This window comes from Humulus lupulus, chromosome X (assembly GCF_963169125.1).
Source record: "Humulus lupulus chromosome X, drHumLupu1.1, whole genome shotgun sequence".
In the NCBI taxonomy this organism is placed as follows: Eukaryota; Viridiplantae; Streptophyta; class Magnoliopsida; order Rosales; family Cannabaceae; genus Humulus; species Humulus lupulus.
In genome coordinates, this window is record NC_084802.1 from 12,462,565 (window position 1) to 12,474,837 (window position 12,273).

The window sequence follows — 12,273 nt, forward strand, 5'->3', positions numbered from 1 at the left end:
TAATTATTATTGTTATTATTTTGTTAAGTAAATCAAGAATACAGATTCATATATATATATATGAAAAGTATGATTTATAGTAAACCTATTATCTAACCATTATTATTGTATATTAATATTTTATTAATATTTGAATATTAAAATAATATCAAATATTAGTTTCTTACCGTTATTGATATTTGTAAGACCAGTGAATTTTGGAGAAAGTATATTTATTATATCACTGGAATTGATATTATGACTAATTAATAATAATATAAATATTTATATTTATATTATTATCATTATATTGATTATTACAACTTTATGTTAAAAATATGATTTCTTTTATAAAATGACTATTTGAATATATACATCCATATACGTATTGCTATTGAAGTATTTTGTTATTAATATCGAAATAAGTTTAATTATAGACGATAATTATTATTTTTGTTGGGATTATTATTATTATTATCATAAGAGTACATTATCTTATGAGCAAGGTTTAAAGCATGGTTTTATATGAAGAGTTATTTGCATTACGTTGATAATAATTATTATTATCATTTATATAGTTTCTGGTATTATTAATATACACTATCAATAGTGTATATTTATGATTTTGATAGAATTTAATAAATGATGTGCCTTGAATAAGATTTGTATGGATTTGATTGATTGACTCTTGGTGAGGAATTTTAAAATAAGCTAAGGACCTAAGGTAAGTAAATCTCACCTTTTGTGCTTAAGTGTAAGATGCATGACTACATTGATTGTGTACATCTGATGAGTTAAGTATGGTATGATGATGATGCATATGATAAGTATGTGAAGAATGGTTATATGAACACCATAAGGGTGTTGTGTGATATGTAATTGATGAATGCTGTGATATGTGAAAGATGTCTTACTTGGTTAAGAATGATATGAATTATGTGCAAGTATGTGTTCTTATGTTGATGGATATGTGGATTACTCTATGTTCATGTTTTGTTATATGTTATGATATATGAAGCGTTTAAGTTTTTAGGCTGGAAACCTTAGACCTGAGCCATAGCTCTACGTTAAGGTATAACAACGCCACCAACCCAAAGCTTCATGTATTATGACTAAAGATGTTTTGAGTTATATGAGATGTGATACAATGCCTTGATTGAATACCATCAACATGAATCATGAACATGAACATTGGCATTTCAGCATCAGCGTGTATGCATGGCATGTACAGTTATGTGATACATTATTATGTGATATAAGACCATGCATATGAATATGAGAAAAGTTATGAAATGCCTTGAAAAGTTTTATGTAAAGTTAAACATTTTAATGACTCAAGGCTTAAGCAAAGTGATAATAAGATGTTAAAAAGGGTGCCACTGTTTCGATGAAGCAATCAAGTAAGTTCAGTAAAGAAGACGGAGGTCTATTATGGCTTATAGTGGCCGTCCACTAGTGTGGGCTAGGTCAGAGTTGACCATTCAGATATGTTTGCCATGTTCCCGTCTTTCTCCTCCACATGTGTAATAAGTATGGCAGCTATGGCAACGATGAAATGAGTGTTATGATGACCCTAGCTGAGATGATGGCTAGCCGGAGGAGAACCCATGGGATTCTATATGATATATGTTATAAGCCCTGCAGGCATTTGCCGAATCAAACAGTGTGCACAAGTGAAATCGGGCCCATAAAAACGTGAAACTAAAAGAAAGAGCATAAAAGTAAAGTTTGAAAGTGCATGAGCAATAAATGAAATGCATAAGTATATAAGTCAGCATATTAGTATATGTGCACTACAAACTCACGACATTCATGTGTATGTGTATGCATGAGATTTACTTACTGAGCGTTAGCTCATTATGTTATTTTCCAACATTTTTCCAGGTGTGGCTTTAGCTGTTGAGCAACTTGTGGAGCACGGACTCAGTAGCAATGCAATAATGGTTTAGAGTTTTCATATGGCTGCCTTAAATTTAAAGTATTCATACGTGTAATAATTTCTACTAATAAGTTTATATAAAAGTTTTAAATTTTTCTGTATTTCTTCGTATCATTTTATTTAATCATTTTAGTCAAGTGCCTAACATACTCGTAAACTCTAGAATTACGAGTATGTGGCGAACGTACCCTACCTTAGGGACGTTACAGTGGTGGTGGTGGTTTGCCGACTGACTGGGTTGGCTGGCTGCTTTATTTGAACGTAGAAGAGAAGATAAAAAGAAGAGACAAATTGGACTTGGGCTTATATTTTCTCACGAACAAACAATTGTACCGTGTCATTAATTACTGTGTTAAAAGTCATATCAATGCTTACATATATATATAATAATAATATAACTTCTTTATATATAAAACGTCACAGATTTTATTTCTTTAGATCATATATAATTATATATAATTATATAAGTATATATTAGGTAAATGTAATGGGCTGGGTTGGTTTTGATAAGGCCACAATACTCTAGCCCATCTCCAAGCCATACAAACATGGGTTGTTATTTTCCAGGCCAAAGGGGTCACGGCCTGCACCAATTACAGCTCTATATAATAAAAAATGGGCTGGGTTGGCCGGGTTGTTCGGCCCAGCCCATTTTTTGTGCACCCCTAATGGTAGGCGACAACCTCTATATATGTAAACATATTCAGAGTAATTACCTAAAATCTCAAGGCTAAAGTGAAGGGTTAGTTTGAACACTATGTAGAAATACATGTGAAATAATTTTACTCAAACATGGAAAGACAATTTGTGAAATAATTTTATTTCGATATTAAATAATCAAACATGGAAAGACAATTTACTCATTCTATTTGTACTTGCATATTACATATATTTTATTAATTAAAAAGAAGGGGGCAATTGGGATAGAAAACTACATTTTTATAGAATAAATAAGATTGTAATTTCACAGATCGAAAAGAATGAAAACTTAGAGAAAAATATTTTTATTTGAGGAAGAACAAACACTGATGTAGGAGGGCAAGAAAAAATCAATTCTGAGAAAGTAGAGGGATAGAGTTTTCTTTCATTTAACTAATTGAGAAGAGAATGAAAAAGACTATATATATTAATGAGTAGTATACAATTTATTTTCAAATTAGTTAATTTATTATTATTATTATTATACTTTGTTAGAGTTAGTTTACCTGTATACGATTTTTTTTTCAAATTGGTTAATTAAATATTATTATTATTATTATTATAATAGATGATATACTTTGTTAGTTAGTTATCTATGTGTATGGATGAGTTAAATATTAACATTATTACTGACTTATTTTTTTTTAGAGAATTTCTAGTTTTTATTGTTTAGTTATTAACTAATAATTATAAATTTGTAAAATAAGAAATAAAAAATATAAAAAAAAATGAGAAAATATAAAAAATGGTTTAGATATATTGATTAATACCAAATTATTGACCATTTGATTATGGATGGTTGAACTTAATCAATCATTTTAATTGTTCTCAAGTTAAAGTGAAGAAGGAACAAAAAGGATCTTTGACAAAAATCAGGATCTTCTCTATAACTCATCAAGAGTAAGATTATAAAATGAATTAAAATATGATTTCAACTTACTAAATTATACTAAACAAAATCTAACTAATTAAAAAAAGAATTGTATCGTGATTGATTCTCACTATCAATAGAACAAGATAATTACACTCTTTTTATTTAGACATTTTATACCTTCGATTAAAATCTCGTTCTACTTTTATTTTATTTCAAATACATAGTCTCGTTAGTTTAAAGTATTTACTAATTTTTAGCCTTTAATAAAAGGGTGTGTCTTACTTTTTTTTCTGAAATAAAATAGTTAGATGGGAAATTTTTAGTATTTTATAAATTTTGTCTCCTTAACATTATTTGTATAAATATCAATGCTTCAATCTAAACATCTTTCTTATCATATTGATGATAAAACTAATAACAAACAAATAGTTGAGAGTATACTCTCTTCCTTTGATGAGTATAGTTTCATTGGTAAACAATAACACCTCCTTTATACTTATGAGAATGAAAAAAGAAACATTTGATGTGCTGAATTCATTCTCCAAGTACTCCACTCATTTGAAGTTTTTGTAGTGTCTTTATTATCACTCTTATTTAGTGGAACTACATCATAAGGATCATTAGGCATCTCTCTCCTAATAAAATTATGCATTAGTGTTATGATAATTCTATATTGAGTTTCTAAAGGATAATGAGCAAGAAAACTATTGCACCTTGTATATCCAACGTCCAAAAGGTAATAGCCAACACAACATATAAAAATTTCAAATTGTCTAGTAATAAAAGCAAAATGTTTGAGAATACAACTCCTAATGAATTCAAACTTAACATAAGAAACATATAAGCCCTTTGTCCTCCTCAAAGTATCATGAAGGATTTTACCATTGGCTGCTAAACCTTATCAATCTCGTAATATAATAGATTGTATATTTTGATAACACTTTCCCAACACATTTGTGGCAATACCTAGGTTTATTTGACCCGGTAACCTTTAGTCTAGAATAAACTTTTTCTATTGGTCCTATACAAGGGCAGTCTTGAGCACAAGTGGGCTAGGCTTGTGCCAGGGTCCGTAATAAAAAATGTCCTATTTTTTGAAAAAATATCATTATTTTTCTATACAAAATGGTTCCCAATTTTGAAAAATACTAGTTTATACAATAATGGAGTTTCGTCATTATGAATTGCCTTCCTATTTCTATCTCATCTCTTCTTATTTATAGTGAGAAGTTTAGGGTTACATATAAATCATGGACCTAAGCTATTGGGCTTCGGCCGTAAATAATACATTACAACATTATAATTACACAAATATATTCTTATTTTTATAAATTGCGACTTTATCCCCCGGCGCTAGTTCTGTTAGTGCAAGTAGTCTGTCATGAATGAACAGGCATGAATCAACCTTGTGCATGACCAAATGTCTCTGTCAGCAGATTACAACCTTCTTGAGTGAACAGGGGTTGAAGAATATGGCTAGGCGACCAAACTCCTTCTGTTATCATTTGGTGGTTTACTTTGTGCTTTGTAATGACAGAAATGTAATTAGTCAAGGCTCTGCGATCAGGCATCTCTGTTAGCGTTTTGCAAGCACTCATGAACGAACAGGAACAAGAGTGTGTTAATGGGTGACCAGAATCCTCCTGTTATCATGTGATGGCTTTCCATGTGCGAACAGAGGTAAAAGAACCCCTCTTGTCTGAACAGAGGTAGAAGAACCTCTCTTGTGCGAACAAAGGTAGAAGAACTTGCCTTGTGTGAATAGAGGTAGAAGAACTTCTTTGTTAGATTAAGACCTCATAAATAAACTTTGGAATTTTCTATTATTTACTTAACATTATCAACATAATATCAAACATAGTCTATATATAATAATTCAATTCAATTATTTATTTCATTTAAAATATTTGTCAACTACAATTGTTTTAAGGGCACTATTCCCAACTGTAACATCCCAAATTACTTAATAAGGCTTAGGGCCTTGATTAGGGAGCCATGATGGTAAATTATGTGATTATGTGTATTATATTATGTGTATCATTATATGATTATGTGAGTTATATTATAATATGATTTGATATGCATGTTTAAGTGTATTAAATATGGATGGGGGCCCGTTTCTGATTAAAAAGGCAATATTTGTAATTTGGCCTGTTATGGGTATATTTGGCATATATGTGATATATGTGTGAGACCACATCATTATATGAATATATTTGGGTTACTCGTGAAACGTCCCTAAGGTAGGGTACGTCTGCCACATACTCGTAATTCTAGGGTTTACGAGTATGTAAGGCACTTGACCAAAAGAATTAAATAAAATGATACGAAGAAATACAGAAAAATTTAAAACTTTTATATAAACTTATTAGAAGAAATTATTACACGTATGAATACTTTAAATTTAAGGCAGCCATATGAAAACTCTAAACCATTATTGCATTGCTACTGAGTCCGTGCTCCACAAGTTGCTCAACAGCTAAAGCCACACCTGGAAAAATGTTGGAAAATAACATAATGAGCTAACGCTCAGTAAGCAAATCTCATGCATACACATACACATGAATGTCGTGAGTTTGTAGTGCACACATACTAATATGCTGACTTATATACTTATGCATTTCATTTATTGCTCATGCACTTTCAAACTTTACTTTTATGCTCTTTCTTTTAGTTTCACGTTTTTATGGGCCCGATTTCACTTGTGCACACTGTTTGATTCGGCAAATGCCTGCAGGGCTTATAACAGATATCATATAGAATCCCATGGGTTCTCCTCCGGCTAGCCATCATCTCAGCTAGGCTCATCATAACACTCATTTCATCGTTGCCATAGCTGCCATACTTATTACACATATGGAGGAGAAAGACGGGAACATGGCAAACATATCTGAATGGTCAACTCTGACCTAGCCCACACTAGTGGACGGCCACTATAAGCCTTAATAGACCTCCGTCTTCTTTACTGAACTTACTTGATTGCTTCATCGAAACAGTGGCACCCTTTTTAACATCTCATTATCACTTTGCTTAAGCCTTGTGTCATTAAAATGTTTAACTTTACATAAAACTTTTCAAGACATTTCATAACTTTTCTCATATTCATATGCATGGTCTTATATCACATAATAATGTATCACATAACTGTACATGCCATGCATACATGCTGATGCTGAAATGCCAATGTTCATGTTCATGATTCATGTTGATGGTATTCAATCAAGGCATTGTATCACATCTCATATAACTCATAACATCTTTAGTCATAATACATGAAGCTTTGGGTTGGTGGCGTTGTTATACCTTAACGTAGAGCTATGGCTCAGGTCTAAGGTTTCCAGCCTAAAAACTTAAACGCTTCATATATCATAACATATAACAAATCATGAACATAGAGTAATCCACATATCCATCAACATAAGAACACATACTTGCACATAATTCATATCATTCTTAACCAAGTAAGACATCTTTCACATATCACAGAATTCATCAATTACATATCACACAACACCCTTATGGTGTTCATATAACCATTCTTCACATACTTATCATATGCATCATCATCATACCATACTTAACTCATCAGATGTACACATTCAATGTAATCATGCATCTTACACTTAAGCACAAAAGGTGAGATTCACTTACCTTAGGTCCTTAGCTTATTTTAATATTGCTCAGCAAGAGTCAATCAATCAAATCCATACAAATCCTATTCAAGACACATCATTTATTAAATTCTATCAAAATCGTAAATATACACTATTGATAGTGTATATCAATAATACCAGAAACTATATAAATGATAATAATAATTATTATCAACGTAATGCAAATAACTCTTCATATAAAACCATGCTTTAAACCTTGCTCATAAGATAATGTACTCTTATGATAATAATAATAATAATCCCAACAAAAATAATAATTATCGTCTATAATTAAACTTATTTCGATATTAATAACAAAATACTTCAATAGCAATACGTATATGAATGTATATATTCAAATAGTCATTTTATAAAAGAAATCATATTTTTAACATAAAGTTGTAATAATCAATATAATGATAATAATATAAATATAAATATTTATATTATTATTAATTAGTCATAATATCAATTCCAGTGATATAATAAATATACTTTCTCCAAAATTTACTGGTCTTACAAATATCAATAACTGTAAGAAACTAATATTTGATATTATTTTAATATTCAAATATTAATAAAATATTAATATACAATAATAATGGTTAGATAATAGGTTTACTATAAATCATACTTTTCATATATATATATATGAATCTGTATTCTTGATTTACTTAACAAAATAATAGCAATAATAATTAAAATTACTTAATCATAATAATTTCCATATTAATATAAAATCAATTAAATATGTATTTTTATACTTTATTTAATATCTAATATTTTCTAGAAAATTGGACAGCACAACGGTTATAAAGTGGACAATTCCAAAATCAAAACCTGTATCAAAAATATATATAATCCCAGACAGCCAGTAAATTACAGAAAATATTCCATATATCAATAATATATAATTATATACCATAAATACACATAATAACAATTACTCTAATCAATCACAATTAAATCACAATATATAGGTTAAAGAAATTATACCAAAATGATCGGGTTCCACAATAAGTCAAACGATGATTTTCTGAGACTCAAAACGTACTTCGGAACCTCGAACACTAAGTTTCGACCGTCGGTCTACGGTGGATCGCGGTGACTCGTGGTGGGCCCACCACCCAACTATGGTAGATGTAGGAACAAGTTATTGGGTTTTGAAGCCCACAACACGAGGAGCACGATGGTGGTGACGGATCGGCAAACGGATGCCCGAGGTGGCCGAATCGCAACTTTGAAGTCGCGGGGTGGCCGAACTTAAATCGAGTGGTTGAGGCGTTTAATCGGCGAGTGAGCTCTAGATTCCCGCGTGGGTCGATAGTTCGGAGGCCTCTGAATCCAACGGTCCGGCGCGTGGCTAAAAATGGTGGCCGGAAAGTACTCCTGCGTCGTCGGCAACAGTAATACGTAGAGGAGAGAGAGAGAGAGGTTTTCTGAGGAGAGAGAGAGAGTTTCTGAGGAGAGAGAGAGAGAGAGAGAGAGGGGCTCGGGTAAAAAGAAAGGTTGAAGCCTTTTCTTTTCTTTTTTTTTATTTTTTATTTTTTTTTATTTTTTTATTTTTTTTTTATTTTTAAAAATTACACTTGGACCCAAAATACTAAAATTCTTTTCAAATAAGTCCTTTAGCAAAACTTTCTTAATTTTATAAAAATCCCCACTTAAAATTATATGACATTTGGGTCCAATACTTGACTACTCAAGTTTCTCTCTCTTTAATCTCATTAAAAACATAAAATCATATTTTAAACACTATTTTTCCATTACTATTTCTTAAATTTGTAAACTTGTACATTTTATGTATTAAAACTCTGATTTATAATAAAAATGTTGGATATTACAACTCGGCATGAGGCGATCTTAGGGAGCAAGCTAGTGGGAAAGTCACAATAAGACCAATACTTGACTCAGTGAGAGTCAAGGGGTATTTTGGGTATTTAGTACATTACCAAGATCAGGTAATGGGGAAATTAATTGGTAATTATTTGAGTATATTAGAAATAATGGGAATTGTGAGACGTTAATTATGATTAACAAGATGAGTGGCAAATGACAAATTTACCCTTGAGGGGCTATGAGAGAGGAATTTGGCCCTAAGGGCATTTAGGTCATTTTGAGCCAATTTAGTGACTTACTCAGCCTTACCCTTAGTTGAAGGAAACCAAAACAGAACATCACTCTCACTCAGCTTTCTCCCTCTTGTTAGTCTCCCTCTCTCTTTGTCTTGAGGAGTTTTTTTTTTTTGGAATTTTGAGGAGAGTTGGCTTGGAATTGGAGGCTTGAAGCTAGGTTTTAGTTAAGGACGACTTAAAGCTTGAACCACACAATTGAGGTAAAGCTACAACCCTTTATTTGGTTAAATTATGCTCTGTTTTTATACTGTTCTTGAGCTTTGAGGTTCAAGGTATTGGATTAGTGATTTAGTGGAGGATTTTTAGTGAGATAAACTAGGGTTTTGATGGTGTTTATGTGATGATAATGTTTGGGGGATTTAATTATGGTTTTGGGAATTTATTGGGATAATTTTTGGTAAGGTTTTGGCTGAGGAAAAACATGGATTTTTGGGTTCGTGGGGTCGTGCCGCGACCCGTGTGAACCCAGGGCACTAAGGTAGTTTTGTCTGGGAGGCATGTCGCGGCCCGCCTAGGCAGCTTTGGTCATCTTAGGATTTTAATGACAAAATTTCAAACCTAAGGGCTCGGGATCGATCCTACTACCCGGTTTAGTAGAATTCGAGGTCCCGGAGGCTAGAACTTGGTCTGGAAGCCTTTTTTCGCTCATTATTGATAAGATTCACTTATTATGGTTGTGACTAGGTTATCGCTAGGGCCTGGAACTAGGATCGTGCTCAAGGGTTGTTCATTGGTAACCTGTGCTTGGACCAAAGGTAAGAAAACTACACCCGATATGTGATATATGTGATTATGGCTTGGCCCGAATTGTTGAACAGGAACATGAATAGAGCATGAACACCTGAGAATGTGCATGATTATGATTATGCTTGTGATTATTGATTAAGCATGTTGAATGCTTTGTATTTGGATATTTGTTATAAGATATATGCATATTTGCGTTATCTTATTGAGAAAGGCTTGACTTATTAGTCAAGGACGACAGTAGCGCTGAGCGTTGGTCGTAAAGCATTGACTTATCAGTCAAGGACGACAATAGCACTGGTTGTAAAGCATTGACTTATCAGTCAAGGACGGCAAGAACGCTAAGCGTTGGTTGTAAAGCATTGACTTATCAGTCAAGGACGACAATAGCACTGAGCACGGGTTGTGAAACATTGACTTATTAGTCAAGGACGGCAATAGCGCTGAGCACGGGTTGTGAAGCATTGACTTATCAGTCAAGGACGACAATAGTGCTGAGCGCTGGTTGTAAAGCATTGACTTATCAGTCAAGGACGGCAATAGTGCTGAGCGTTGGTCGTGAAGCATTGACCTACCAGTCAAGGACGGCAATAGCGTTGAGCGCTGGTCGTGAAGCAATGACTTATTAGTCAAGGGCGGCAATAGCGTGCTGAGCAGTGGTCGATATGGTTATGCTTAATCAGGAGCGCATCATACGCTTAACCGACCTATTGGTCGGGGAAAACTCAGCACCAGGTATGCTGGGCCAACTCTAAGGCTGGTTATACAGAGGATAGGGCAATGGGCCCAGGGGTGACTTACTAGTCCCATATCCTAGGCTAGGGTTGGGCCCCGGGCTTGACTTATGAGTCAAGAACGACATTAGCATGCTGAGTGTTGGTCGAAAAGCATTGACTTATAAGTCAAGGACGACATTAGCATGCTAAGTGTTGGTCGAAAAACATTGACTTATAAGTCAAGGATGGCAATAACGTGCTGAGCATTGGTCATTATGGTTATGTCTAACCAGGAGCGCATCATACGCTTGACCAATCTATTGGTCATGAGAAAACTAGAGCCTAGGTACGTTGGGCCAGTTCCAAGGCTGGTTATACAAAGGATAGCGAAAAAGGCCCCGGGGTGAATTATAAGTCCCATATCTTAAGATGTTGAACCCTAGTGTGACTTATTAGTCATGAATTAGGGCACTGAGCCCAGTGATAACTCTACAAAATAGAGTTATTTTACCACTTTTTATGTGCTAATTGTTGCTTAGATCTTGAGTTTTTAATTGATTTATTAAGTTTTTAAGTAATTTTGAATTTATTAGGTTTATTTTAATTTTATAGATTTTTGTGTGTTTTTATAGTTATATTATTGTAAAATGTTATAGTTTAATTATTTAAAATTAATATTGTTAAGTTAGGAGTAAAAAGATGCAATTTTGAGTTTAAATGTTTAAGTAAATTAAGTTTTAATTAAAATTTTCATGGAAATTATATGGTATATTTTATTAGTGAAAATATTTAATTTTAATTTAGTTTATAATTTATTTTGTAGGGAATTTATTTCATTTTTGTGGTTGAGAAGTAAGGAAAAGAAAGAAATAAAAAAAATGGCAAAATTGAAAGAGAAGAGTAAAAGTGTCAAAACTGCACCACCAAAGCTGCCCATGGGCCCAGGTCCAATATCTCCTCCAGCTTCAATTTTCTTGCCCAGCTGTGTCCCAATTTGAAGCTCCAGCCATTAGCCATGTCTCCTTCAGCAATTGCCTCCAGCTGCATCAATGACTCCAGCCATCATTCAATCAACCATTCGGCAGCTCCTTCCATCACTTCTCCAGCCCAATTGGGCCTCCGAATCACCCAGGCCCAAAGCCAAATAGCAGCCTGCCACCAGCAGCCACATGCTGCCATTTTTCCTATTTATTGAGCCCAACAAAAAGCAAAATGTACCATTGCTCCCTTTGTCAAAAATGCCAACATTTTTACCTCACTTTTCTACACATTTTACCCCAAAACATCATTATTACACCCTATAATTTACCCTTATTTTCCATATTATCATTAAGTTGATTAATTTAATCAATTTAATTAATTTAAATTTATTATTTTAGTTTATTCATTTTGGCTATAAATAGGGAGTTTTGAAGACCATTTTGGGGTGTCCATTTTGAGAGGAGGTTACTATACCATAATTTCTACACATGTTAGGAAAAATAATATTGCCTCAATGAAAATGGTAAGATAATGCTACAACTCTATGCAAAAT

General features: G+C 32.9%; 1 long non-coding RNA gene across 1 annotated transcript; it reads right to left on the reverse strand.

The window, feature by feature from the left end:
* Window positions 1-5,753: 5,753 nt before the first annotated feature.
* LOC133803758 (uncharacterized) lies at window positions 5,754-8,977 on the reverse strand. Its single transcript, XR_009878132.1, has 3 exons — window positions 8,141-8,977; window positions 7,143-7,206; window positions 5,754-5,982 (listed from the first exon to the last, which is right to left on the reverse strand). It is a non-coding gene; the product is annotated as an uncharacterized LOC133803758 (long non-coding RNA).
* Between the last annotated feature and the right edge of the window lie 3,296 nt (window positions 8,978-12,273).